This window comes from Vespula pensylvanica, chromosome 3 (assembly GCF_014466175.1).
Source record: "Vespula pensylvanica isolate Volc-1 chromosome 3, ASM1446617v1, whole genome shotgun sequence".
Taxonomy (NCBI): domain Eukaryota; kingdom Metazoa; phylum Arthropoda; class Insecta; order Hymenoptera; family Vespidae; genus Vespula; species Vespula pensylvanica.
In genome coordinates this window covers 11,962,717-11,968,967 of record NC_057687.1, presented here as the reverse complement: position 1 = coordinate 11,968,967, position 6,251 = coordinate 11,962,717, and the positions used below count along the sequence as shown (strand labels likewise).

The 6,251-nt window shown below is 52.6% G+C and overlaps 1 protein-coding gene across 6 annotated transcripts in view; it reads left to right on the top strand.

The window, feature by feature from the left end:
• Window positions 1–2,113: 2,113 nt before the first annotated feature.
• The window catches only part of LOC122627793 (ankyrin repeat domain-containing protein 50-like), a 45,205-nt gene continuing 41,067 nt past the window's right edge, over window positions 2,114–6,251 (top strand). For 4 of the 6 annotated variants that reach the window (XR_006326928.1, XR_006326927.1, XR_006326926.1 and 1 more), the window contains exon 1: window positions 2,114–2,403. The gene's annotated coding sequence lies outside the window, so the exon portion shown is untranslated. The remainder of the gene's footprint in view (window positions 2,404–6,251) is intronic. The other 2 variants (XM_043809336.1, XM_043809334.1) reach the window with 1 other exon arrangement.

Genomic DNA, 6,251 nt, shown 5'->3' with positions numbered 1-6,251 from the left:
ATCGTGTAACGCTCGCGCTTCCAACTTTTCCCTCGCTACCGGTGTATCGCTCGGATACGCGAGAATAGGAGGTAGATCCCGGTCCCGGAAGATACTCGAGACCGATAAGAATTTTCGGGATATCCGAATTCCTCGCGACGCGACGCGACGTTAACGTCCGCATTCGCGTCTCCGCAAAACGATAGACCAAGCTCGTCTCACCACCGGCGCAACCGAGATCCTGCAATATTTTGTTTCGAGAGGCAAAGGATTCTCTCGTCTTGCTCCTCGGTATTTCTGGTGTACCGTGAATCTTTCCTGGAAGCCGAAATTACCACTAAACTATGCGTCAGCACCTTTCCAGGATGGAGAGAGAGAGAGAGAGAGAGAGAGAGATAGGTAGGAGCGTGCATCCCTGCTCCAATATTCGAAGCTTCGAGCAGAGCTGAGAGAGCTGGCGTATTAAGGCAACGCGCTTCCAGGCGCAACAACGTTGCGCGAGATACGACGTCGGCGTGGAATTTCTCGCATAGCTGTCTCATTAATTACGATATGCGAGTGGTATTAAAGGATTCGAAGGATTCGCAAAGCATCCCCGATCCTAAATCTTTTCTACTTCGACGCCTCGGAGTCGATGCACTTTTATCGCAGCGAGCGGGGGGGGGGGGTTGGTAAAGCGCTCTCGTCGAAGGACATCCGTATGCGTCGGGTACAAAGGTCGATCCGGTAGCACCGTTAACGAGGTAGAGCTTTAACCTCGTTAATCACGGGTCTTGCGTCATTCGGGATGCGAGAAACGTCGCCATACGTCGAGCATTTTCCATGGTAACTTCTCGTAGCTTCGGAAAATTCGTCCTGTCGTTACGCGCGGCATAAAAAGGGAGGAAAGCGCGGACGAGAGTCCGAGAGCGAAACGCGAAACGTGGCTTCGAGTTTACGCAAGGATGCACGAGAATAGAACGTTCGCGCGTCGTTCGATTCTATTTTTAGCGTATCACCGATAGGAGGACTCATCATCGATCTCCTCGTCTAATATCGTCGTAATTGAGAAATTATGCAGATCGTCGGTTTAAAATTCGTTGCGGCGTAAGGCGGAACCAGTTTGTGACTCATCGTAATAAACGAAAGGAGGCGAGAGCGACGGAGCTGCCCCGGCTGCGGATGGAGGTAAAGAGGTGTCTCGGAACAAAGTAGATCCGCTCTATTAGCGTCCAGATAACGATTAATCGGCTCGTTGGAGAATCGACTAGTAGAAATTTGTTGGCAGAAAGGGAACCGAGGTAGAGGTAAAAGGAGAGCGATTTCGCGATAGCGATCGCAACGACGTCTTCGTTTAAACGAGATCTCTCGTTTCTTCGGGGTGACCATTAACGGACCGTCGAGAGATGCCTTCGATCGGCCTTGCGCTCGAGCACTTTCGATTCGGCCGAGCAGAGAGAAAAGGGTCGCTTGGACTCGAGGTATACTTTTTCGGATTTTTCGAGCGTTTCGCGTTTTACTCGGATCCTATCCACCGCTAGAAACGTTAGCGGTTACGTGCGACGAAAGAGCAAGAGTTTCTTTACCCTCGAAGAGGCGCGCGTCATCCTCCGCGAGATACTCGTGCGGCCCTCGAATTTAAGCGCGATTTATCGGCCTACGCTCGCACTGGGAGATGACTTAACCGATGAGATGGATAAGGAGAAAAAGATACCTACCTACTACGTACGGATCGGATAGGATCGACGTTCGAGACCGTTAGGCCGAGCGTACGACGTCTCGTAAACCGATAAAGAGAATTATCGAAAGCCGATCGACTAGTCCGCGATGCGTTTAAGGGAGTACGGAGAACGTACTCTTACCTCCAGTCTCGGTCCTCGAAAAATACGAAGGGAGAAAAAAGTAGGAGAAGACGGAGGCGACGGTAGGACAGTCGAGACCCGGCCGCCGTAGGTGGTACCAGCTGCTAGGAGCAGCTAGGAGACGCGGCAGGAGCGGTCCGAGCGAAGTGGGGGGCGGCGGTGGCGGCGGCGGCTCGAAAAGGAGGGGGGATGGAGATAGGCGCGATCGAAGGGGCAACGAGGAGGACTGCCGGCGCGCGCGCCTCTGGTGGGGGCGAGCGCTCGAGAGCGGTGCCGCGGAGAGGGGAGTAAACACGCCGGCGCCTCAGTCGAGCGACGTTCGCGGACTGCGTCGTACTTGTTCTCGAGTCTTTCCCGTCATCGAGCGTCATCACCGTCGCGTCGACGGGCTTCGTCGTCGTTGTCGCCGTCGTGCTTGCGTTTCCCCAAAGAGGAGTGTCCATTCTCTCTTTGTTTACGGCGCCATTACGCGTACCTATCGTAAGTCTGTGCGAATCGATCGGACCGAGGATGGACCGTTCCTCTTCCGACAACGACCAGTTATAAATCGATCCAGCATCGATATTTATCTCCTTCTTCCTTGGTAAGAAAAGAATCCGGACAAAAATATACGCTTTACTCCGACGCCAGAGAAATATCTCTCTGTACGTATACGTACGCGTATACACACGCGTAGAGAAGAGCGAGCGAGAGAGAGAGAGAGAGAGAGAGAGAGAGAGAGCGCCACAGAACGCGCGCGCGTCTTGTGTTCCGTTCGTTCCCTTTTTTCCTTTTTCTCGCTTTTGTGCCCGACCTTCCTTCCCTCGTTTCGCGGAATACGTGGCGGTTCTGCTCTCTGCCCAAAGAGAAGAAAGATTGCTTTACTCGCAAAGTAAATGTCTTCTTTTTTATCTTCCTTTTTCTGAACGTTGACTCGAATTTCCGTTGGTACTCTTTCTCTCTACGTACGCGTCATTTTATCTCTTTTCTCTAGTAGCCCAGCGCGACGGAACAAAGGGACAGAGCGGGGTTAGGGAACGAAGAAGAGACGGAAAAAAGAACAGTGGATAGAGGGGAATAAGCGGGGGGCGAGAGAGAGAGAGAGAGCGATACGTCGTATCGATCGAGAGCACAGCCTGTAGCGTAAGTCGATGAAATCCTTCTATCGTATTATTGCTGGTAATGATCGAAGCGTTTGTTCGTAACGATGGCAGATACATCGAAGCGTATTTCCGTAAGCAAGAAACGGAAAACTGGTTCTCTTTACCGGTTCTTTCTTTCTCGCATACGAGCGCGCGCGCGCGCGCACGCACGCACGCATATGCTATCTCTCATCTCTTTCTCTCTTAAACGTACTTCTCGAACTTCGATTATCGAAATAACTCTCGCGAGAGAGAGAGAGAGAGCAGGCAAGTTCGCTTTCCTTTCTCTTCTTCCTGTCAGTCAGTCAGTCAGTCAGTCAGTCAGTCAGTCAGTCAGTCAGTCAGTCAGTCAGCAGTCGATCCAAAGTGCTATCCTTCGAGTCGAGCTCGTTCAATCGAATATTCGCCTTCGTCCTGGGACTTTTCGAACAAAAAATGCTACGCGGTCAAAATTTGTTTCTTTTAGGTTAGGCTAACGGAAGCGTAACCGCATACATCCTGTGCATAACGTATCTCGAGTACGAAGAACGGCACTGGTACGAACGAATTCGATAGTATTATAGGTTATGGACGCGTTGCGTCGTCGTTAACGATCGCCAGTGCGTTCGAACGATACAACGCTCCCTCTCGTCCGCCTATCGTCGAACGAAACACGCAAGTAGTTCTCTATCCGCGAGTAATCATCGTTATTAGACGCTTCCCAGCAAGTTGCACTTGAAATTATACGGTACATCGAAAATTACGAACGATATATAAGGTACGTTACGATTATATTTTCTACTCGTACGTGCGTTTGCGACCGACGCGTTCGTTTTCGAAAGCGAACCACGATCGATTCGATTACGCGTCCGTCGATACAGACGTTTTCATCGAGACGTTTCGTCCTCGATCGTCGACTTTTAAATATGGCCGAAGGCTCGCGCGATCGAACAATTTTTATTTTTTAGTACGCGCGTAACGAGACGCAACCCGGAAGTAACAGGGTCTTTTACTCTTCGATATCGTCTTCGTTATTCCCGCTCATTACCCGTACACGATCGTCCACGTAATCGCGAACGTAGCGCGAATACGTGTATCGGTTGCGCGATCGAAACGTACGACGAATTCGTTTCGTTGCTACTTTTCCTCCAAATTTACGATTTCGATGTCGTCGACGCGACGCGTTCTGATCCTAATTGATTTTCAACGCAAGAGGAACGATCGATCGATCGAAATTTCTGCGGACGTATGGTCGCTCGTTGGATTTCGATCCGTCGTCTTAACGTCGCGGTAATTCGTCTCGCGCGTGACGTAAAGTCGCCGAGCGTAACCAGAATTTATCGTCGGCTAATTAGCCATTTCTGCCTCGAACGTCTCGTTCGAGCGTCCGCCGGGATCGACGTTGGTGCGAGAGCACGCTATTCTTTCTCCAGTCGATCTTAGCCTCGCGTATACTACTACGCGTGTTCGCGAAAACGGATCACGTAATTCGAGGGCAAGAAGCTCGTCGTACGCACCGACCGACGACGTTCCTTTTTTTCGCGCGAACGTGTGCGCGCCGATCTTTGAGAAAAAAGCGATGGAAGAGGGAAAGAAGAGAGTATCGATCGCTCGAATGGACGGAGACCGGGACGGACGGACGGACGGACGAGAAGAGTACTTCGATAAGCTCGTGGAATCTTGGAGCTCGCGCGACCGAGATATCGGACCGTCGGTGTTTTGTTACGAAACAGGTTCGTGAGAATGCACCGCGTGCACCGACGATCCATAAACTTCGAATAGACGGAGATGCAGGTACAGCGGAACGGCCAAGTAGGGTGTACGTGTGCGCGCGTGTGCGAGCGAGAGAGCGAGAAGGAAGCCCGGTCGGATACGCGTTCGGCGTGGTCGGCGAAGCTGACCCATACCCCACGGCTGAGCCGAGCCGAGCCGAGCCGAGCTGAGTCGAGCTGCGAGACAGGTAGTGACGTCACTGACCCAGCTGCTACTCTTTCGCATTCGTCTTTCCATCGGCGGGAAAAGCGAGTTTCTGCTAGGAAGGGATACGCCGCTTGTCCGATGCGCGCAGCGTCGGAAATTAGTTCGCGCCAACTCTCCTCGATAGCGATTCCCCGAGGGTCGTCGATTTCCGAGAAAAATGTCATTCTCGAACGATCCTACTTTCAAAGCGGCTATTCCCCGTAGACGCGCGACCCTGAAACGCTTAGGGAAGCGTTTCGTTTTCGCGGCTAGACGCGGGACGAGAGGGAGGAGACGCGAGGCCGGGATTCGGTCGAATTTAATATTGGCACGCGCGGTGAGAGTGCGTAAGCGCTCTCTCGAGCGTCTGCCCAACCCCCCCCCCCCGCCCTCTCCTCGTAGAAGCGAAGAAGGAGAGCGCAGTCTCGAGCGTTGCAGCTGCAATCGCGAGCGCAGACTGCGGACGAAAGAGCGAGAAGCGACGCGTACCGCGCGCGCACCGTGCCATTCGGTCGAGTAAATATACTCGGCGACGACTTCCGTAACGAGGACGTGCTTCGCCTCCTCTTCTCACACTCGACGCATGGTTTTACCTAGCGTACCTCCGTTATTTAGCGCGTGACCCTCGATTTTGCCGCCTCCATTCCGATCGTCGATCGATTCGTAATCATCGACTTTGTCGAGGAGAGAATAAAGAGTTTCGTTTAGAGCCACTCCGACGGTTCTCTCGACACCGTGGACACCGATGTCTCTGGACGCGAGAGAACGTCGAAGCAGGCGAAAGCGAGACGGCGGATATTATTTTCGGTCGAAAGAGATTCATCGAGTACGACTCGATGTCGCATCGTCGCGGATCCGTTACCTTTCGAGCTTTCCTATGGATCTTCGATCTACGTGGAAAGCGGCTCTTTTCTTTCTTCCTCCCTTCTTCCTTTCGCGCTCGTCGTTCTCGTTGGTGGACGCGCCACGCGGATCGGACGAGACAAAGGAAGATACGAAGGCTCGTAATTTATCACGTGGAAACGTTTCTCTCGATATATATTCGCTCGGAGTTTCTGGCGAGCGCGCCGTCGAGGCGTAGATAATCGTTCGATTTCGCGGAATCGGCCTAGCGCGTTTACGTTCGCGATCGCTGTAAATTAAGTCGCGCTTGATCCCTCTTCCCTCCGTCTCCCGGTCGCGCGGCAAGAGTCATCGAACGCTCGCTGAAACTACTACGTTCGTTTCGTTCCAGAATACAGCTAGGACGGAAACCACGCTGTATAGGCCTACGTAAGAGGCTACGAAGGAAGGCGACCCGTCGTAGACACGTCGATATCTCGCGTCGATCGGAATAGAAACGTACGCGTCGTATCTCGCTTTTCGCGAAACT